The sequence below is a fragment of the Gopherus flavomarginatus genome, chromosome 23 (genome assembly GCF_025201925.1).
Source record: "Gopherus flavomarginatus isolate rGopFla2 chromosome 23, rGopFla2.mat.asm, whole genome shotgun sequence".
Lineage (NCBI taxonomy): Eukaryota > Metazoa > Chordata > Testudines > Testudinidae > Gopherus > Gopherus flavomarginatus.
This window is the reverse complement of record NC_066639.1, coordinates 7,604,408-7,627,277: the sequence shown is the minus strand read 5'-3', so window position 1 is coordinate 7,627,277 and position 22,870 is coordinate 7,604,408. Positions and strand designations below refer to the sequence as shown.

Below are 22,870 nucleotides of genomic sequence, written 5' to 3'. Positions count from 1 at the left end.
TCCAGCCTGGACATAAGTATCTGTGCACCCCACGAACCCATAAGCACCTGTAGGGACGCCTACAGCATGGACTTAGGTATCTGGGGCCCGCAAACCCCCCTAAGCCCACCAGGGACCCCTACAGCCTAGAGATAAGTATCTGTGCCCCCTCGAACCCCATAAGCCCCTCCTGGAGCCCTCCAGCCTGGACTTAGGTATCTGTGCCCCCCACGAACCCACTAAGCCCCCCAGGGACCCTCCAGCCTGGATGGAGGTATCTGTGCCCACCAGAAACCCACTTAGGCCTCCAGGGACCCCTCCAGCCTGGATGCAGGTATCTGTGCCCCTCACAAACTGCCTAAGCCGCCCCCCCGGGAACCCTCCAGCCTGGACGTGGGTATCTGTGCCCCCCCAACACACTAATTCCCCCTGGAAGCCCTATTGCCTGGACGTAGGTATCTCTGTCCCTCACAAACCCCCTAAGCCTCCCAGGGACCCCTACAGCCTAGATGTATGTATCTGTGCCCCCCAGAAAACCCCTAATTCACCCGGGGACCTCTACAGCATGGATCTAGGTATCTGTGCCCCCCAGGAACTCCCTAAACCCCCCAGGAACCACTCCAACCTGGACATAGATATCTGTGCCTCCCAAAAAAACCCTTAGCCCCCAAGGGACTCCTAGAGCCTGGAGATAGGTATCTCTGCCTTTCGCAAAACCCCCTAATCCTCCCCGGAACCTCTCCAGCCTGGACATACATATCTGTGCCCCCCACAAACCCCCTAACCCCCGGGACCCTTCCAGCCTGGATGTAGATATCTGTGCCCCCCTGACACCCTAAGCACCCCACACAATCCCTATAGCCTGGACGTAGATATCTGTGTCCCCTACAATACCACTAAGCCCCCCCAGGGACCCCTCCAGGTCATACAGAGGTATCTGTGCCCCTCACCAAGTCCCTAAACCCCCAGGGACCACTGTGCTCACCACAACCCCCTAAGCCATCCAGGGACCCCTCTAGCTCGGACGTAGGTATTGGTGTCCTCCACGAAACCCCTAATCCCCACCAGGAGCTCTACAGCCTGGACGCAAGTACTTATGCCCCCACAACACCCCTAACTCCCCCAGGGTCCAGACCATCCTGGACGTAGGTATCTGAGACCCTACGAACCCCCTTAAGCCCCCCAGAATGCCTCCAGCCTGGACGTAGCTATCTGTACCTCCCATGACCCCTAAGCCCCCCAGGGATCTCTACAGCCTCTAGGTAGGTGTGATGCTCTGTGCATTACCCTGCATGGCCACACGGTGACACTATTGCTCCATGCGGGAAATACTCTGTGCATTACCCTGCATGGCCACAGGGTGTCACTGTTGTTCCATGCAGGAAATGCTCTGTGCATTACTGTGATGGAGTAGGGACTGTCTGTGTGGGGGATGGGAGAGCAGCGGGACAGATGAGGGACAGAACCTAAGCCTGTAACTGGAGCTAGGCAGCGAGGAGGGGGTCAGCACCTTTGCCCAGGAAGCTGGACTCAGGAAGGGGTCGGTTGGAGGGAGTTAGTTCAGTTTTGGTTTGGAGCTGGGTTGTTGGAATTCAGGGAATCCCAAACTGGGAACTAAGCTTCCTGAACCCCCAGAAGGACTCGATTGAGGGGTCCTGGTTGTGCCCAAAAGCTATGCTGTATCCTTCATTCCTGTTGGCCAAAAAAACCTTCTGTTTTACTGGCTGGCTGAGTCACTGTGTGTCCCAGGAAGAGAGGTGCAGGGCCGGATTCCACCACACTCCGTGACAGACCCTAAGCCCCTCCGGGACCCCTGCAGCCTGGACGTAGGTATCTGTGCCCCCACCAAACCCCTGAGCCCCCCAGGGACCCCTACAGCCTGGACCTAGATATCTGTGCCCCCCACGAACCCCCTAAGCCCCCCAGGGACCCCTTCAACCTGGATGTAGGTGGAACCCTTCTGCCAGGCTGAACTGATAGCAGCAAGGACTGGGTTCAATACATGGGGGTCCCTTCCCTATAACGTAATGCAAACCAGCTCGAGCCCTCACCCAGTGACATGGGAAAATTTTACATATGCACCCCTAGGTGCCTCAAAGAGGCAATACTTCCCCTCTCACAAGCACAGAGTCTGGGTGTGCAGAAAACATTTATTAACGTGAGATAAACAACATAGCATTAAATTGGGAAAACACCTCAACTAGGCCGTGTCCTTTTCCCTGGGCTCTAGAGTCTAGCAATCCCCAAATCACCCCAAAACTCCAAAGTCCAATGCTTCAAATTTTTCAAGACTCCAGTAACCCCAAAATCACCCAGAGTCCCGCAGCCCTAGAGTTCAAGAGTCTATCTGCAGGGTTTTTCCCCTGCCAGCCTTGGTAGAAAGGGGAACCTTACGTGGTCCACTGCCAACTGCCCTGCCTCTCTGTGGGATTCTGCTTCCACCTTCACCACGAACTGCTCAGCTCCATCCACCAGCTGCTCTGCTGCGCAAGCCGACCTGTGATCTGCTCCAGCTGTCTCCAAAAACTGCTCCACTCATCTCACTCCGTGGGCCACTCCAATTCTCCAACAAACTGCTCCTCTCTATCAGCTACTCTGCTCCACAATATAGTTTCAGACTCCCTTACTAGTTAACACAGCTCTTTAGCGATTTCAGATCAGGAACCTGGAACGTCAATTCTTAAAAGAATAAAAAATGAGCTCTATTATTCAACTGTTAAAAAAAGAAGAAGATGCAATTGGTGTTTCTGGTTCACCCAAGGAGCCCACAGCCTTGTCTAGTGAGTGCCACTCAATTGATGGTGAGAATCCCTATCTCAAAGCAGTTTCACAGTTCCTCATCCACACAATCAGGGTGACAACACTCCACATCTCATGCCCCAACAATGAATAAACTGGGGATACCACAGCTGCCAAAGCAACCATCCCAGGCTGCCGTGGCCATGTCAGGCAGGGTGGGTGTGCCTATGCAAACACGATCAGCCCCTGAAATTCTTTTCCACACTTGCCATAATTCAACACCAGATGACAGGGTGGAGTTCATCTTGATTCTGCTTACATAGGTATCTGTGCCCCTCACAACCCCCTAATCCCACCAGGACCCATCTAGCCTGGATAAAGGTATCTGTGCTCCCCACAAACCTCTAAGCCCCCCAGGGAGCCCACAAGCCCTGATGTAGGCATCTGTATGCCCCACACACCCCCTAAGACCCACAGGACCCTTCCAGACTGTAGGTAGCTATCTGTGACCCCCAGAGCCCCACAAAGACCCTCGGGACCCCTACAGCATGGATGTTTGTATCTGTGACCCCCACAAACCGCCTAAGCTACCCAGGGCCCCCTACCATCATGACGTGGGTATCTGTTCCCCCCCTCAACACATCTAATTCCCCCCGGGACCCCTCTAACCTAGACATAGGTATCTCTGACCCCACGAATCCCCTAAGCCACGATAGGACCCCTCCAGCATGGACATAGGTATCTGTGCACCCACAACCCTCCTAAGACCCCCAAAACCCCTCCAGCCTAGACACAGGTCTCTGTGAACCCCACAACCCCCCTAGGCCACGATGGGACCCCTCCAGTCTCGACATAGTTATCTGAGCTCCACACAACCCCCCTAAGTCCCCCGGAACCCATCTAGCTTAGATGCAGGTATCTGTGCCCAACATGAACCCCCTAAGGTCCCTAGGACCCCTCTTGCCTGGATGAATGTATCTGTGCCAATTACAAACCCCTAAGCCCCCCCAGATTCCCTATATCCTGGACGTAGGTATCTGTGCACCCTCACGAACCCACTGATCCTCCCAGCGACCCCTACAGCATGGAAGTAGGTATCTGTACACCAAAATGCCCCAAAGCAACCCTGGGACCCCTACAGCCTAGATATAGGTATCTCTGCCCCCCCACAACTCCCTGATACCCCCAGAACTCCTCCAGCCTGGACGTAGATATTTGTGACCTCCAGGAACCCCCTAAGCCCTCCCCAGGACTTCTTCAGCCTCAACATAGGTATCTCTGCCCCCCACAAGCCCCCTAAGATCCATAGGGCCCCCATGAGCCTGGTTGTAGCAATGTGTATGCCACACAAACCCCTAAGCTCCTCAGGGCCCCCTCCAACCGGGACGTAGGTATCTGCGCAACCACAACCCCTTACGTCCCCCAGGGACCCCTCCAGACCATATGTAGGTTTCTGTGCCCCTCACCAACTCCCTAAACCCCCAGGGACCACTACAGCCTGGACGTATATATCTGTGCTCACCACAACCCCCTAAGCCATCCAGGGACCTCTCCAGCCCGGATATAGATATTTGTGTCCCCCATGAACCCCCTAATGCCCACTGGAACGCCTCCAATCTGGATGTAGCTATCTGTGCCCCCCACGACTCCTAAGCCCCCCCAGGGATCTCTGCAGCCTCTACATAGGTGTGATGCTCTGTGCATTACCCTGCGTGGCTACACGGTGTCACTGTTCCTGTATGAGAGAAATGCTCTGTGCATTACGCTGGGTAGTCACATGGTGTCATTGTTGCTCCATGCGGGAAATGCTCTGTGCATTACCCAGTGTGGCCACATGGTGTGAGTGTTGCTCCATGTGGGAAATGCTCTTGGCATTACTGTGATGGAGTAGGGACTGTCTGTGTGGCGGATGGGAGAGCAGGGGGTGACTTTAGAACCGGACATGTGCTCAGCCTGTAACCTGAGCTAGGCAGGGGGGAGGGAGTCAGCACCTTTGCCCAGGAAGCTGGACACAGGAAGGGGCCAGCTGGAGGGAGTTGAGTTAGTTCAGTTTTGGTTTTGGTCTGGGTAGACCCGTGACAGACCCTAAGCCCCTCCGGGACCCCTGCAGCCTGAACTTAGGTATCTGTGCCCCCCACAAACCCCCTAAGCCCCCCAGTGACCTATACAGCCAGGACATTGGTATCTGTACCCCATATAGACTCCATAAGCCCCCTGGGACACTCCAGTGTGCACGTAAGTATATGTGCCCCTCAGAAACCCTCTAACCCCCCAGGAACCCCTACAGCCTGGACATAGGTATTTGCACTCCCACAACCCCCCTAAGCTCCCCCGGGACATCTACAATCTGGCCGTAGATATCTGTGCCCCTCACAAAACCTCTAACCCCCCCGGGACTGATACAGCCTGGACATACGTATCTGTGCCCACCCGAACCCCTAAGACCCCCTCGTACCCCTACCGCCTGGACATAGGTATCTTCAGCCCCCAAAAATCCCCTAAGACTCCCAGGATGCCTCCAGCCTGGACGTAGGTATCTTTGCCCCCCACTAAACCCCTAAGCCCCCCTGGTAACACTAAAGCCTGGATGTAGGAATATGTGCCTCCCACGAACTCTCTAAGCCCCCCTGGTACCCCTAGAGCCTGGAGATTGGTATCTGTGTCCCCCCATACTCTCTAAGCCCCCCCGGGACCCCTATTGCCTGGACATAGGTATCTGTGCACCCCAAGGCCCCTAAGATCCCCTGGACCCCTACAGCCTGGATGTAGGTGTGACGGTGCTGCCTGTGGGAGCCAGTTCAGGTCACTCAATCAGGGTGAACTGCAAACAAAACAGGGCAGACAAATCCCAAACGCTGGTTGTGATTTCAATACTTAGATTTACCAAGCCAGCACAAAACAGCTTCTCTAGTACCTCACTGGTTACTTAGAAGTTTAAACCACGCAGTTCCCTTAAAGTACCCAGCCTCAGGCCTCCGTCCAGACACACCTGTCAGATATGATGATGATTCCTGAAAATCTTACTTCATCATATAAAAGAAAAGATTCTTCCGATCCCAAAGGATCAGCCACATACCCAGGTTCAATTATAACTTAGATCTCACCCAGAATACATGCTATAGCCAATTCTTATTAACTAAGCTAAAATGTATTAGAAAAGAAAAGAGAGAGAGTGTTGGTTAAAAGATTAATAGACATATAGACTTGAATTCAGTTCTTGAGGTTCAGATACATAATAGAGGTGAGCTTGTAGTAGCCAAAAGTCCTTTTAGAAATAGTCCATAGGTTATAGTCCAATGTCCATATTCAGGGTGGCTCCAGTCAATGACTGAGGATCTCAATCCTTGTGGCTTAAGGTTTCCCCCTCTTGAAACCCAAAGCAGATCTGAGATGAAGAAGGATCGTGTCCCAGGGTTCTTATACATTTCCAGCAGCCTTTCAGCCTGAGAAAACAATAGGCTTAACTCTCCTTCCAAACATCCTGGCAATTAGTACAGGGTAATTTATTCATCAAACAGTTCAAATACAGGTTACCACAACCTTCAAAGAGATACATAGACAATAATACTATTTCACTCAAGAATCATCATAAATGTTAATATTCCTTTTTTGCTCTTTGAATTAAAACTATAGTAATAGACAAGACTTGTTTGTTTACATCACAAGACCTGAGTAAACATCTCCCCTTCTACCTCTAACACTGCAGACTTGCATTTCAAAGCTCTGTTCATTTTCATATCTTGCTAACCAGTTCTTAAGGTTCACCCACGGGTCAGGTCAGTCGGTGAGGTGAGTTAATTAACTCTTTCTGGCCCTGTCACCTTTCAATGAGATATTATATTATACTTATAATATCACAGTATCGCTGAGTCGACTGCTGCAGCTCCCCGTAGACTCTGCCTGTGTCTCTCACTGAGCTGGAGTACAGCAGGCGAGGGGAGAGCACTCGATGTGTTGTATCTACACTAGACACGATATATCGACCCCCGCTGGATCGATCGCTGCCCACTGATTCGGCAGGTGGTATAGACATACCCCGAGTATCTGGTGATTGGAGCTGGACCCCGGAGGGGGACACATTGAAGGAACTCAGGGGTTAAGGTGCCTCTATTGTCAACTATTAGGGCTGCTGTGACTCAGAGGAGGGTGCTTGACGCCTGGCAGGCTTAGGCACCGCAAGCCTGGGAGGTGGGAGAAGTGAAGCGGCTACGGTGTGCTCGGGGTGCTCATGCTCGGAGCAGGGGTGAGCTGGGGCAAGGGGAGTGCTGCAGGGCAGAGCAGGGGAATTGCCACAAGAGGGACGCCTCAGGGTGGAGGGGGAAGCTGCCATGGGTGGGGCGCCTCAGAACGTGGGCACGGGGAGGGGGAGGGCGGAAGGTGGAAGTTTCTCTTAGGGCAAGAAACATCCTTGCACCGGCTCTGCCCCATGCCCTGCCTGCAGCCAGCCCTGTAGCCTCTGCCCTGCCCCACCAGCCACATTCTCCCTGCCCTGCCTGCAGTCAGCCCCACAGCCAGCCCCTGACACACCCTCTGCCCTGTCTCCAGCCAACTCCTGCAGCACCTTCGTCGCCCTGCCCAAAGCCAGCCAGCCCCCGCACACCCCCAGCCTGCACTAGCCCTGCACCCCCAGCCCTGCCTACAGCCAGCCTCGCACCCCCTGCCCTGCCTGCAGCCAGACTCTACCTCCACACAACCCCATGTCCACTAGTGCCCTGTAGTCCACAGGGCAGTAATCCTGCATCTCTGGTTCAATGAGGGGAGCAGGGAGCAGCTGGGACCCACACCTGTGCACATCCAAGGTTGACCAGACAGCAAATGTGAAAAATTTGCATGAGGGTGGGGCGTAATAGGATCCTAGATAAGAAAAAGACCCCAAAATTCGGACTGTCCCTATAATTCAGGACATCTGCTCACCCTAGCACACCCCCAGGACTCCTGAGTTCCATTGCTGGGTTTCCTGTTGGTTCCACTGCTGGTTGTTTTCCTTTTCCTGTGGAACTTTGGGCAAGTTGCTCCCCCATCTAGGGCTCTGTCCCCAGCAGTTAAATGGGGATTTCATACTTTCCCGCTATTGGAAAGTGCTGGGAGAATCCCCCAGCCAAAGCTGCTCTGACAGTGCTAAGCAGCATCTGAGCATTCAAGGGAGGAGCGCACTGCCCAGGAGAAGTGTTTGGCTCTGGGGTTTCACTTCAGCCCACTCTAGAGAGAGGGACCCAACCATGGAGTTTGGCTCAAGAAGACCAAGTCTCCAATTTGTTAAGGGTGTTTTGAATTCCAATCCTGTGCTCCTAAGTGCTTCATGTCAGCTGCAAATTTTAGAAGCATGGTCTCCACTGCATTTTCCAAATCATTCATGAAAATATTGAATAGTACCGGATCCCGGACTGATCCCTGTCAGATCCACTAGGTACACCCTCTCCGTTGGACAGCCAAACATGGAGAAGGGCTCCTGGAGTCTGGGCTTTCAAACAGCTCTGCACCCACATTACACTGATAGCAGCTGGACTGCATTTCCCTCGTTCACTTGTGAGAATGTCCTGCGGGACTGTGTGAAAAGCCTTAGTAACACCAAGCAACATCCCATCTACCGTTTACGCACCTCCACCAGGCCCAGAACCCTGCCGAAGAAGGAAAGAGGATTGGTCTGAAATGATTTGTTCTTGATAAATCCATGCTCACTCGTCCTAAGAACCAAATTATCCTGTAGGTGCTGCTGACAAACTGAGTATTTAAGAATGTATTGCAGGATCTCTCCAGCTATGGTAGTGAGGCTAGCTAGTCTGTAAGTCCCAGGGGTCTCTTTGTTCCCCTTTGAAAGACGGGTCCTGTCTTGTTCATGGATGGGAAGATGTTCTTTTTCAGGAATCTCAGACGAGAACTGAGGCACAACACTTGGTTTGTTAAGGCCCCAAAAATGGAGGCAGGAACCTCTTCTCTCCTGCTGGCAAAGAACCCCAGGAACCTAAAAGATAGGGACTCACATCCTTGAATGGGCTTTAAAAAAGGCACTGGTTAAAGATTGGCCCTGACCATTTCCTGTTTCCACAGACTAGACATTTAAGCAAACTTTAGAATTTCTTGGTGCTAAACACTGTGAAACTCCCCTTTCTCCTTCACACAGGGCTTTAACGCACCTTATCTCAGTCAGGCTCACAACTGCCCAGAGTTCGAGAGCTGTCCCTGTTCCCATTGGACAGATGGGAGGAGCCTGAGGTCCAGAGATGGGGAGTGACCTCCCCAAGCGCCTACACAGCTAGGCGGTGGCAGAGCCAGAAAGAGAAGCCACCACTCCTGACTCCTGTTCTAACAGACAACAAACCGCCCCAGAGGCAGGGACAGAGCCCAGGAATTGAGATGGTGGAGAAATTTCATTGCAACCGTTTCTGTCAGAATATCCCATTCAGGCTAATCCAGTTTGTTTCTCATAATCATAACAGGTGGGATGAAAGTTCTTTGAAAAGTATTTTGTTGCAAAACAAAAGCATCTCCTGTTTGTCACAGTGTGTTAAATTGTCTCGTTACACACAAAGAGGAGACACTTAGATCTCAAACATCAGACAAGATGCTTAAGTCTGAGGTAAGTCGTTGCTGCTCTTTACAATTTCATAATAAAAACATACAAATAAAATAGACTATTTCAGCTATTCTATTATGTGTTAATCTGCTCTGAGTAAACGTGATAGGACACCTCATATTATGCCCTACTCCTAGTGACACTCTCCGATGGATCCCCATCCTCCACCCACCGTGAGGTAGGTAGGAGCGGATCATTATTATTTCTACTTGAAAGAGGGAGAAGCTAAGGCTGAGAAAGGAGAATTGACTTGTCTGAGGTCACACAGCCAGTCACTGGCAGAGTTGGGAATAGGACCCAACAGCCCTGATTTTCAAACTAACCATCGGATCTTGAATTTCAGACATTGAATGACCCGAATAAAGTGCTCTCAGATGAGCTCCAGACCAATAGCAGTGACAGTAATTATTCAGCAAGTATTTGAGGAGAACTGCAATGTTAGAGAGAATCATCAACTACTCAGAGACCATTAATGCAGTGAAGGAGCAAAATTCATCAAACATAGAACTAGTTCTGACTTATTTACTTAATCTTAAAAGAGAACAACAAAGATCAGAGTCTCCTCCCTGTCAATAACCCCCTGTTCAGTCAATCAGGGTAGAGACTGAGAACGGGAGGCTGAGGGTTCTCACCAGAGAGCCCAAAGGATGGCCCACGTTAATGGTGAGGATCACTGCCCGAGCACTATTTCAGCCTCACATTTTTGGCTGAACCTTCCACAGTGGGAGCTGCAGAGCACTCCCCCGCAACACACACACCCTCCTGGTGTTGGGAAGGGAACAGGAGAAAGGACAAAAGAAGCAAGAGACGAAGAGAAAGGAGGGAGGGAGGGAGGGAAGAAAAGGTGAAACCCTAATGTCCCCAGTGATTCTAAGGGACAAAATCTCAGGTGAGCAATAAAATTCTGCCTCCTTAAGCTCGTGTTCTCCATACCTCGAATTCAACTCTCACCAGATGGATCAGACTGAACAGGTTTCAAACATCCAGGAGGCTCTTACCTTCTAAACAGGGACGGATGGTCTTTAGTAAAATCACTAAAAGGGAAGGAGAAAACTCAAAAGAGATTCCTCCTGGCGCTCACGCCCGTGAACCCGAATACTCTCTCAGTCCTCAAAGAGAGACCTGGAGAAGGAGACTTGCTGAAGCAAAGCCACAGGGGTCTCTGAGGTTTCCCTGGCCCCTCGTCCCTGTCCTGCCAGGCTGATGTCAGCATCTCTCTGTGAGGTCACCACCTCCTCACCACCTTGGAGCAATAGTCTGAGGTCCTGCAAAAGGCCTTTGTGATGTCACTGCCACACCCCTCCCTTGCTGTGCCAATGTTCTGTTCCTGGCCAGGCACTTTGGAGGTTTGAGCTACTCCCTGTGGATCACCCCACTCGAGAAGCGTTCGTTCTAGGCAGCAAGCCAGTTAGACAGGAAAACATCAGAGGCTGCTCCCAATGCTATGCTCCGTTTTTCAGAAATTAGTCGACTTTATGGCATCTAATCTGACCCCTGCGTATCACAGGCCTCCTGTATGACACAATAGCTACTTTTGGGGGAAAAACATTCCAGAAAGGCATCTGGTCTTCACTGAATGACATCAGGAGATGGCAAATCCACCACTTTCCTTGGTAACTTGTTCCCGTGGTGAATCATCCTCACTGTTGACTATTTGTGCCTTAGTTGTAATATGAATTTGTCTCTTTTCACCTTCCAGCCATTGGCTCTTGTGGTGCCTTTCTCTGCTCTATTCAAGAGTCCTTTGAAACCCAATATTTTCTCTCCATTAAGGCCCTTCAACTCTTCAGTGAAATCACCTTTCAATCTTCTTTTGAGAAGCTAAACAGGTTGAGCTCTTTCAGTAGCTCACTGGAAGGCATTTTTCTCCTGCCCTCAGAACATTTGGTGGCTCTTTGCTGCTCCAGCTCCAATTTCACAACATCTTTTTCAAATGAGGACACCAAAACTGGAGGCAGTATTCCAGTATCAGTCTCACTGATGCCGTGTCACCTCCTGTGATGTTACTGACATAATCTGTAACTTTGTAGATCACTGTTGTGACCACTGTTCTATATTTTCAGCCAATGTTGTAGAAAGGTTGTTGTGTAAGGGGTCTATGGAGAGGTTGTGATTGGCTGATTATAATTATGCTATCTCTAGATGTGTATCATTTTTGTAGTTGACGTTATGAATATTGGCTGTATACTGTCCGTATTTCAAACTTGTGCTCTGCTTCCGGGCAACACCCCAGACAAGTTAGTGTCAGTTCTGCCTAGCCTGTTTGATGGCCCATTAAGGACCATCAGCTATACAATCGACCCTTTGAGAGAAGGCAGATACCCCTTGTGACTCAGCAAGGTATGCAGGGGCCTGTCTATGGACAGAACTCTGAGGGTATGGCTACACTTGCCACGGCAGCGCTTAGAAGGGCGAGTGTGGTCGCAGCACCAGTGCTGGGAGAGAGCTCTCCCAGTGCTGCACGTAAACCATCTCGTCATGTGGTTTAGCTTACAGCTCTGGGAGCCGCACTCCCAGCGCTGCGGCACTGTTTACACTGGCGCTTTACAGCGCTGTATCTTGCAGCGCTCAGGGGAGGGGTTCACACCCCAGAGAGAGAAAGTTGCAGTGCTGTAAAGCGCCAGTGTAGCCAAGGCCTAAGCTTTTTCTGTGCCACGTGCTGGATAGAGTGTCCTTGGGACCAAGAAAGCAAAGACCACATGGCAAGAGACTATAAAAGACTGATGCCTCATCTCCATCTTGTCTTCAGTCCTGCTTCATACCTGGAGGGACTTTGCTACAAACTGAAGCTCTGTACAAAGGACTGAATGCCCCATCCCAGCTGTGGCTGGAGTCCAGAGACTTGATTTGAACCTGCAGTTTATTCCATCACTGCTACAAGCCTGAACCAAGAACTTTGCTATTACTGTATGTGAAGGGTTCAAATCCATGTGCATTGTATATAACAACCTGGTCTATGGATTGTGCCAGCTCTTTTCCAGACACTAAGTCCAGAGTATGGTCAAGGGACCACAAGCCTAGCAAATAATGATCAGCTAAGAGAAAGCTGGGGTAAACAGAAAGCCTTGTTTGCTAAGATAGGCCTGGTCAGCAAATTGCCAGGTGTTGAATCTAAGAACTAAATAATTCTGTCTTATTCAGAGTTGCAGATTGAACAAAGAATCCCTGTTCCTATTACGTTAGTCTCTTCTTTAGGGAGACGTTCTTCCCACAGATCCAACCTTGAGTTTATGAAAAGTTGGCACATGTCAGTATAAGATATGGCATCCTTCCACCTTCCTTCCCAGGGACCAATGCCTTGCCTTCAGACACACAGAAAACAATCTTATTGCCATATACTTTCACTGTTTCTTTGCTTTAACCCCTAGGAATGTACCTGTTAGACAATCAAAGGAGTTGCTCCATTCCTATGGACCTCAAATCAGAATTCAACATATATATTTTATACTAATTACATTTTATCGAAGTATTAATGAAATATTAACTTGCTAACTTGAGGACATGGGTGGAGAGGTTATGTAACCCGTTAACCACTGGCTACTGTGTTTATCTTGTCTTGCTGCAATACCTATCTCAGGGTTTGGAACTGCCTACGCTGTCACTTCCACCGCCCATGGAAAATCTATATATTCTATTGTAATTAATTAACAGTGTCTCTGAGCCTACTAAGCAAGGTGACACTCCGCCAGTGCTTTGTGTAATAAACTCCTATTCTTGACCTCTGCACGGTGGAGATTTATGTCCTTCACAGACACCTGTTGAATAAAGAGGAGATTCAGGATCCAGCTTGGCTGAATGTGTCTGCTCTTCTCACAGTTTGGTGACCTTTTGAGGAAATGGAGAAGACTGCCTTTGCCTAGCTGTACATCACTTGCAAAAGAAACAGGTCTTTTTGGTGACAAGTGCTGAAAGGAGGCACTAGACAAATGTGGAGACAGGAAAAATGTCCCCCAACTCAACTGGCATCTGTGGATGCTGAAGCCACAACACAAAGTGCTAAACAGTATTTGGGCACGACTGGTGTCAGAAGAGTCTCTACCAAAGCCTTTCCCACCAGCAGGGGCCTCTCTGTGCACAGAACTCCTGGTAGTGTGATAGCTGCAGGCAGTGGAGAACTCTATTTTGGCATATCTTTGTCAGTAAACATCTACAGAGGCTGTTTAAAGGTCTCTAGATAGTGATCTTTGGGAAGATCTGGCTGAAGTGTCTTCCTAGTAACCAGGAGATCCTGGCTTGGCCTGCCAGTTCTTCCTTGCAAGTCTTGAGGGAAATGGGGAATGTCTGTAGTTTGGAATTTGCAGGTGTTGTCCTGGACCATCAAATGGAACAGTTGCAAGTACTTTTCTGAGGCAGGCACCATGGCTTAGCTGGCTAAAGCACCTGTTTAACAAACAGGAGATCCTGGGTTCAGCTCCCAGTAGTGCTTTGTTGTATAGCTTTTGTCTCCTCTGCTCACGTTTTCCTGCGTCTTTCCGGGAAACAGAAGAGACCTCCCTTGGTATCCAAGTCATTGCTTGCTAAGGAAAAGGCTTCTTTGGAGAGAAGCATTGGAAAGAATCAAATCACAAGCCTGGAGCTGATGAAAAGGCTGCTGTGACTGGCATTGGCATGGTGGTTGGTTCAACTGCAATTGCTGCAACACGAGAGCCTGCGCCACACGTCCTTGTGATTCACTGGGGATGTCCACACGCAGATGTCATGTCGTCTTCCTTTTGATTGTCACTGATGAAAAATGGAGCAGCTGGGAGAAAAGTCCCAGAGGCACTTGCCAGGTAAAGTAGAGGTTAGAGATGCAGCACCGAGTGGTGCTTTCCCAAATGTGTCCGCTCTTCCCATCTTTTGGTCAATCTTCTGAGGAAACAGAGAAGAGTGCCTCTGCCTTGCAATGCAAATGCTTCCAAAAGAAATCGGTCGTTTTTTCTGACCAGTGTTGGAAGGAGGCACCTAAGAAACGTGGAGACAAGGAAAAGTCATCGTTACTCAACTTGCATCCATGGCTCTTGGGGCCACAATGCAGAGCACTAAGCACTGTATGACCACAGCAAAATCTAAACTTTACGCCTTATTACACTAGGCAGTAGTTAGGTCAAGCATTTTTCTCACCCCACTGGATGTTACCCTCCTTAATACATAGAATTCCCCCTTTCATTTTCTCAGGATTCCTGCTGCTTCCAACATAGGTGGGGGAGGAGAAAGGCAAAAACATGATGCCACAGTCTCCTATTTTATATCCTTAGTTCAAGTGTCTTGAAGACACTTGCCCAGACGTGTCCGGGTGGGCTCTGCTGAGTCACTAGGTTGGGGAATCCTCTTGGTGTGGTCTTGTGCAACTGAGTCATAGATTTGAGCAATCCCCACAGTGTTTTTTTGGGCATCTGTCATTGAATTGGAAATCCTTTAATTACAATTGCTGATTCATGGTTGTTGAACTCCCTCCTTGGCAGGGGTCACTAGCAAAATTATAGCATATTTCAGTAACAACCATACAGCAAAATGCACAACTTCATACACCCTCATGCTATACATATTTGGACAGAATAACCGATTTCAGCAGATCATGACTTTTCATGTGATAACTTATATGGAATGGTTTGTATGACATATCACAGTCATATATGAATGATGAATATGTGAGCTACAGGGGCTATTTTGAGGTACATCATGTCACAAAAGCCTCCAGAGACTGGTCTTTGGGAAGAGCTGGCTGAAGAGCCTTCTGAGTAATTGAGAGATCCTGGCTTCGCCGGCCAGTTTGTGCTTGTGAATTAAACTTGTCCGCTGGGCTCCCTTTTTTGTGTCTCTTTCACATAAACAGAGCACAAGTTCTTGGCCAATCCTTGACAGTGCTTGTTCAAGACACAGAGAGTCTCTGTGCTGGGGCAGGGGTAGGGATGCAGGAGGTGGTCGGAGGGGGGGTGCTTACCTCGGGCAGCACAGCTCCCAAGTGACCGGCACACACTCCCCTCCTGCAGTGGCTTCTAGGCAGTGGGATCCGGGGGCGGGTCAGCTATGGAGTTTGCACTCAGGATCACAGGGATATGCCAGCTGTTTCCAGGAGCAGTGTAGCATGGAGGGAGGGGACAGAGTGGGCAGGGAGCTGCCTTAGCGCTGCTGGCACATCTCCGTGCGTTGCTTGGGGAGGCATCAGGTCTCTGTGGGCTGCCTGGGGCGGGGCAGTGCCCAAGGGGGCTCAGGCCACCCCTTTGCCTCCTCTCCCTAGGCTCCTAGCCCATTTTGCCAGCCGACAGGGATTTTAGGGTGCAGCAGCGCAGGGAGCAGGAAGGGCGAACCACAGTGGCTGCCTCCCCTAGAATTATTTGCAGTCGGGATTTCCCCCAACAGTGCCCACAGGGGTCCAGGGTCAGCTCCAGCACAGGCCACACAGGAAGGCTTAATGCTCGAGCTACAGCACATGCTGGGCAGGCTTGAGGCTGGGCTCCCCATGACAGGAGAGAAGAAGAAGACTCGGCCCCTGGATCCCATTTGCTCACAGCCAGGGCCCTGCCCCCACTCCCAAGTCATCCATGGCACCCCCAGGTCAGCCAGAATGGAGCAGCAGTTTTTACTGCACCAAGTCCACTTATGGCTTACAGGCAACTCCCAGACTCGCCACAGCCCACCATCTTGGCCAGAAAGGAGCCTACTCAGCCTCACCATTGCTTCTTTTCCTTCCACCCAGAACCCCGCTTCTCCTGGGCTGCAAGTAGCCATCCCTGGGAAGCCAAGAGGCAGGCACAGGATTCTATCTCCCAGCAGCCAACCACACCTCCCCATGCTTTGCAGAATGAATGATAGTGCTCTACTAACCCCACTTAGCCACAATGATGTGCTTAGTTTCTGCCCTGCCTTTCTCAGCTCGACTTTCCTCTTTTGCCCCATTCCTGCCTCATTTCCTACTTTGGCAAGTCACGCAAAGGAGGCCAGCAGGAAGAGCCGGCGTCCACCAGCCAATCTCCAAGGGCAGAGGAGGTCAAGCCACAAGCCTCTGAAAGGTAACATGCCTAACTCCTCTACGTTCTCCAGCCTGACACCAAGGTGCTTTCTCCAATGCTGTCAGCACCTTCTGTCATGCAAGGGTTGGAGTTATCCCAGGGACAGGTCAATAGGAAAAGGAGGAGCAACTTCCTGAACAGCAAGGGGATCTGGGAAAAGGAAACCAGCCTGTTTCCGAACCAGGGACCTTTTGCATGTTACGCAAATGTGATAACCACTACACTACAGAAACTCCACCTGCTTGGTTATTGCTCACCCTGCCACAGACCGATGGACAAACCTATAGAAAGGGGTGGCAGCCCCTCGATAGGTCAGCTGGCAAAGCAGAGGACTGGAGCCGGCACTCAGGAAGTCATCCTTACCTTGCCCGTGTGACTCCAGCTTGAGGGAGAGCTGCTACTTCTTCTCCTTGCTGACAAAGAGCAAGAGAAGAATGAAAGATCAGGTGGGCCAACTCGGTGCAGAAGCCCATGCTGTCTTTTCTTGCTGCATAGCCTGAAATGAGGGACTTGTGGCAGTTAAAGGCAATGCTGCACTTTCTGAAAATATACCACCTGGGCACAAAGAGGAATAAAAGAGACTGTTAGTCTAGCACGCTCCCAACTGAACTACTTCAGCAGCTACTAGGTTTCTTTTTGGCCTATTACTTTTCTGTCTGGGATGTTTTTGTCAGCTGTGGCACAGAAAAAGGACGTCATTGCGAGCGACCCATGAAGACAAGATTCACTTTTGCCTTTCTTGCTTGGCTTTACTTGCTTCCTCACCTTATACCTGCCTTAGTTCCTGTGTTACCTGAAGGTGATGGGGGCCCAGCAGTACGAGGAGGAAGTTGGGCAGGTAGACCCTGTTGGAAAAAGTCCTGCCACCACTTGCCATCCCACTTTTTTCTCCCAGCTTCACATATTGGCCACCAGGGACTTGGTGCCCAGCAGCGCAACGGAAGGCAGCAGACAGACCCACCCTTGCCTTGAAGCTCCAGCTCATTAAACCACATCTTCAGTCGCTGATGGCCAATGAGAGAGCGACATCACTTCCTATTTTAGCACTTGAAAATACCATTGACCAATCTTTGGATCTCTTTAACGCTGCGCTTCAGTTCATGGGGGAAATGGGAGAGAAGCGACCTTTCAGCTAAAGGCCTGGGGTTAACATCCTAACGCTGTCTCCTACTGTAACACTACTTAATACTGGCCAGCCCTGTGTTGGTGACAGTTCCATTTCTAGATGTTAGTACGTTTCAGTTACCGTTAAAATTAAAAAGTTTCTATATGCTTAAAGAAAATGCATTTGTTTTATTTGCTTATATATGGCATGAATAAATACAGGTTTACAGAACCTAGCCCGCAAATTTATCGTCTTATATGACAGAGAAAATCATGCATCAAAATTGTGCATTGAAATCATGAACTGAGCTACAAATGCAATGAAAAATAAGATATTCAAAATTTTAACATGGGGGGGCACCAAAAACACATCTTGCTTGGGGTGCCACTTGGTCTAGGGGAGGCCCTGTCAGGGAGAACAGGAGTTAGTGTCACATGTCTATTTTCAGCCTGTAATCTGTGGGCACCCTGCTCTGTGGGAGGGATCATGGTAACCCAGACTCAGGGCTGGAACAGGCCCCTGATTGAGGGGGTGGCTGCATGGTTTACAGCGCTCTGATGTCTCAGACAAGGTGTATCTCCCAAAGCCTTAGATCTGTATCCCCAGAGGGCTCCTGTGCTGCCTCCGCTCCTTTCACCTTCTACAGCAAGGAGCTGCAGCAAGGGTCAGGGATGAGCCATAGGCACTAGGTGGGGGGCAGAGGCTTCAGGAGCCCAGAGTGTTTGCCTGTCTGGGCATTTTGGCTGATACCTCAGGGACACACTATGAGGCAAAATCCCAGGCATCTGTATGAAAGGAGCATAAGGACGTAAGAGCAGCCAGACTGGGTCAGACTGGGTCCATCTCGCCCAGTGTCCTGTCTTCCCATAGCGGCCAAAGCCAGGTGCCCCAGAGGGAATGAACAGAACAGGTAATCATCAAGTGATCTATCCCCTTTCACGCGCTCTCAGCAAACAGAGATTAGAGACACCTTCCCTGCACATCCTGGCTCAGAGTATGTCCTCCATGAATCGATTTAGCTCTTTTTTTGTGCCCTGTTATAGTCTTGGCCTTCATAACATCCTCTGGCAAGGAGTTCCACACGTTGACTGTGCATTATGTGAAAAAATACTTCTGTTTGTTTGTTTTAAATGTGCTGCCCATTAATTTCACTTGGTGACCCCTAGTTCTTGTGTTATGAGAAGGAATAAGTAACACTTCCTTATTTACTTTCTCCACACCAGTCATGTTTTTATAGACCTCTATCATATTTCCCCTTAGTCATCTTTTCTCCAAGCTGAAAAGTCCCAGGCTTATTATTCTCTCTTCATATGGCAGACACTCCATAACCCTTTTCTGAACCTTTTCCAATTCCAATACATCTTTTCTGAGATGGGGTGACCATATCTGCATGCAGCATTCAAGACGTGGGTGTACCATGGATTTATACAGCAGCAATAAGATTTTCTCTCTTATTTTCTATCCCTTTCCTAATGATTCCCAACATTCTGTTCCCTTTTTTCTGGCCGCTGCACACGGAGTGGATGTTTGCAGAGAACTATCCACAGTGACTCCGAGATCTCTCACTTGAGTGGCAACAGCTATTTGACATCCCATCGTTTTATATGTAGAGTTGAGATTGTGTTTGCCAATGTGCATCACTTTGCATTTATCAGCATTGAATATCATCTGCCATTTTGTTGCCCTTTCTCCTAGTTTTGTGAAATCTCTTTTTAGCTCCTCACAGGCTGCTTTGGACTTAACTGTCCTCTGTAGTTTTGGATCATCTGCAAATTTTGTCACCTCTCTGTTTAGCAGATCGTTTATCAATATGTTGACTAGTCCTGGTTCCAGTATAGACACCACTAGGTACGAGTTTGCATCCTGAAAACTGACCATTTATTCCTACCCTTTGTTTCCCAGCTTTTAACCAGTTATTGATCCATGTGAGGACCTTCCAGAGGTGAAAGTAAGCTGGTACGTTTTGGTATGGGGTACTGGCAAGAGCGGGTACGCTGTGCCAGGCCGGCCTGGCTTTCCCAGTCTGGTGATTTAAAGGGCCCAGGGCTCCCTGCAGTGGCCGGAGCCCCAGGCCCTTTAAATCGCCTCCTGAGCCCACCTGCTGGAGCCCTGGGACCTTTAAATCACCTCCCAAGCCCTTCTGCTGGAGCACCCGGGGGCAAATCACTGCCATGGATGCTGCTGTCTCCTGCACTACGAACACAGAGCAGGGGAGGTGGGAACTTCCTTACAGTGGGGCGGGGTCACCGTTATCTGAACTGTGGCGCTCTCATGACACCCCTTCCCCAAGGAACCACACTCACACCAACCCTCCCCGTGAGGCCACCCCCACAGAACGCCTCTTCCTCCCAAGACTCCACCCTTCCCCCCCTCCATCACTTGTCCTAACAGCTGGTAAAGAGTGGTGGGGCCATGACCCCCTAACTCTCCTGTTCCAGCACACCTGACACAGAGCTAAGCAGGTCGCAGAGTGCATGTGTGACAGAGACTGCTCTGCTGAGCTGAGCCAGTGAGGAAAGCAGGGGCTGATGTTGGGGCTGTCCCCTTCCCCCTGCCTCAGGACTGGTTGCTTGCAGCAGCTGTCTTAACTTAGAGACAGTGTGCCCACACACTCACTCACTCTTCCCCACCCCCATCCAAACACATTGCAGTTGAAAAGCAGCTGGCAATCTAGTAGGATTCCCATGGAACAATGGGATAGAGAAACCTGCATCATGTGATGCTGTACTGGCCTGTGAGGCATTGCAAACCCTTCCCAAAGCACCTGCAGCCAGTTGCACAGCTACTCACAGTGCACTGCTCTCTATGGCCATACAAGATTCTAGCACGGATGTGCTCTGGTAAGACAAGAAGCATAGTGTGGACATTCAACAGCTGTTTAATTCAAACACTTTAAAGCCACATTACCCAGTAGTGTAGATATAGCTTGGGAACGAGACAAGATCTAGCTCTGTTGAAACTAAAGGACCACAACTTCTTCTGTAGTTGACAGGATTTGAACCTGCGTGGGGAGACCCCAATAGATTTCTAGTCCATTGCTTTAACCACTCAGCCACAACTACTTGCCTGAGATGTGTCTCTCACTACACTCCAGTTCTGTTCTCACTGAGTGATCAATTCCAGATGTTTCCACAGACCAGCTTCCACAACACACTCACTGCTGTGTCATTGTGTAAGTGTGTCTATGGCTGAACTGCAAGAATTCCTGCTCATTTCCCTTCTAGCTGGAGCATGAGGAGAGTGTGTTTGTGGTCAATGACGTTCCTGTAGATTGTAGTTCATTTCCTGCCTTGATCATTCAGACAGTTCCTTTACCATCATATCCCCAGTACATCAGGGATTGTAATAGCAGGGGGCAGGTTTTCTCTGGGTCACTGAGATTTGTCAGGGAGTTGGTGGCTCCTTTCTTTCCTCACCCTGGAGTAAACTCAGCTTTTTATTCCATCCTTGATGTTTCAAGGCACAACAACAGATGACCGAGGAAAGAGGTGAACAGGGCGGGCCTCAGGGGAGGGGCAGAGAGATGCAAGTGGTGGGCAGTGCTGGTCTCATGGGTGGGGCAAAGAGGTGTGGGTGGTGGACAGGGCAGGTCAGGGGAGGGGATAGAGAGATATGAGTGCTGGGCAGGGCTGGTCTTTGGGGAGGGGGCAGAGAGGTTTGGGCAGGTTGAGTCTCAGGGGAAGGGCAGAGAGGTGGGGGTAGCAGGCAGACCTTGGGGTTGGGGGTGGAGAGACACAAGGAGGCTTTCGGGGAGGAGAGGAGTGAGCAAAAGGTGGACCAGCAGGCCTCAGCCAAAGAGAAAGAGCAGGGTTGGGAAGTGGCCAAATGGGAGTGAGAGCAGAGCACAGGTGGGGCCTCAGAGGGAGGAGAATGAGTCAAGGGGATGGAGTGGGCAGGGCTGCCCAGAGGATTCAGGGGGCCTGGGGCAAATCAATTTTGGGTGCCCCTTCCATAAAAAAAAGTTGCAATATTATAGAATAATATATTCTCATGTGATCCCTGCAGGGCCTGGGGCAAATTGCCACACTTGCCCCCCCTCTGGGTGACCGTACCTTCAGCCTCTCCTTGTAAGTCCCCTGCCCCCTAATCGTTTTTGTTGCCCTCCCCTAGATTCTCTCCAATTTGTTTCTGTAGTGGGAGGGCAAAAACTGGACGCCATGCTCCAGATGTGGCCTCACCAGTGCCGAACAGAGGGGAATAATCACTTCTGTCGATCTGCTGGCAATGCTCCTATCAATCCAGACCAGCACGACCAGTTACCCATATTGAATGCAGACCCAGCAATATTTGATGAATTCGTTACTGTCCATTCAGGAAGTTCTTTCCTACCTATTCATAAAGAATGAAGATGCTCTGAGCAGAGGGGAGAGAGCTGTCCCGTCCATGTAGTTAATCCATCCCCCCGAGAGGTGGTAGCTACGTCACTGGGGGAAGCTATGTGGGTGGGTGTGCAAGCTGTGGTGTCTCCATGTATCTATAAGTTTAATAAAACCCCATTTTTCAAAGCACTGTGGTCTGGGAAGAGAACAGGAGATCTCTGAGGCAGGGCCTGTCCTTCAAAATCTTTAAGATCACTGACTTACCCCCACAGCAGTCATGGGGGTAAAGCTCAGTGGTAGAGTGTTTGACTGCAGATCAAGTAATCCTTGGCTCTAATCCCAATGCCCCCTTATAAACCTCTTCTTTCAACAAAAATAATGGCATTTCCATTATGTTGAGGAGTTACACTGAATAGGGATCCCTGAAATGAATGGAAACACTCAATGTTTTCCTGTATAAATGGATGAAAATCTAGCAAACATGTTCCTTCACTGAAATCAGTTCCAATCCTCTGAAAATTAAAGAATCCTTATTGAGGTTGCAGGAAAAAACCATCCCGATGTACAGAAAGAATAGTAAATATGGCAGGCGACCAGCTTGGCTTAGCAGTGAAATCCTTGCTGATCTTAAACGCAAAATAGAAGCTTACAAGAAGTGGACGATTGGACAAATGACCAGGGAGGGGTATAAAAATATTGCTCAGGCATCCAGGAGTGAAATCAGGAAGGCCCCAGACTGCTGCACTGGGCAGCACAGTGTGGGGAGAAGGTGACCAGACCCCTGTGGAGAAAGAAGTGGTTCGGGACTATTTAGAAAACTGGAGACGAGCACATGTCCATGGGGCTGGATGTGCTGCATCCGAGGGTGCTAAAGGAGTTGGCAGATGTGATTGCAGAGCCATTGGCCATTATCTTTGAAAACTCATGGTGATCGGGGGAGGTCCTGGATGACTGGAAAAAGGCTACTGTAGTGCCCATCTATAAAAACGGAAGAAGGAGGATCCAGGGAACTACAGACCAGTCAGCTCACCTCTGTACCTGGAAAAATCATGGAGCAGGTCCTCAAGAAATCACTTCTGAAGCACTTAGAGGAGAGGAAAGTGATCAGGAACAGTCAGCATGGATTCATCAAGGGCAAGTCATGCTTGACTAACCTAATTGC

At 50.0% G+C, this 22,870-nt stretch overlaps 1 protein-coding gene and 1 non-coding gene across 2 annotated transcripts in view; one reads left to right on the top strand and one right to left on the bottom strand.

Annotated features, from left to right (window-relative positions):
- Positions 1-22,870, top strand: part of LOC127039332 (zinc finger protein 569-like) — a 449,001-nt gene that overhangs the window by 174,916 nt on the left and 251,215 nt on the right. The window lies entirely within an intron of this gene.
- TRNAS-AGA (transfer RNA serine (anticodon AGA)) lies at positions 20,370-20,451 on the bottom strand. Its single transcript has one exon. It is a non-coding gene; the product is annotated as a tRNA-Ser (tRNA).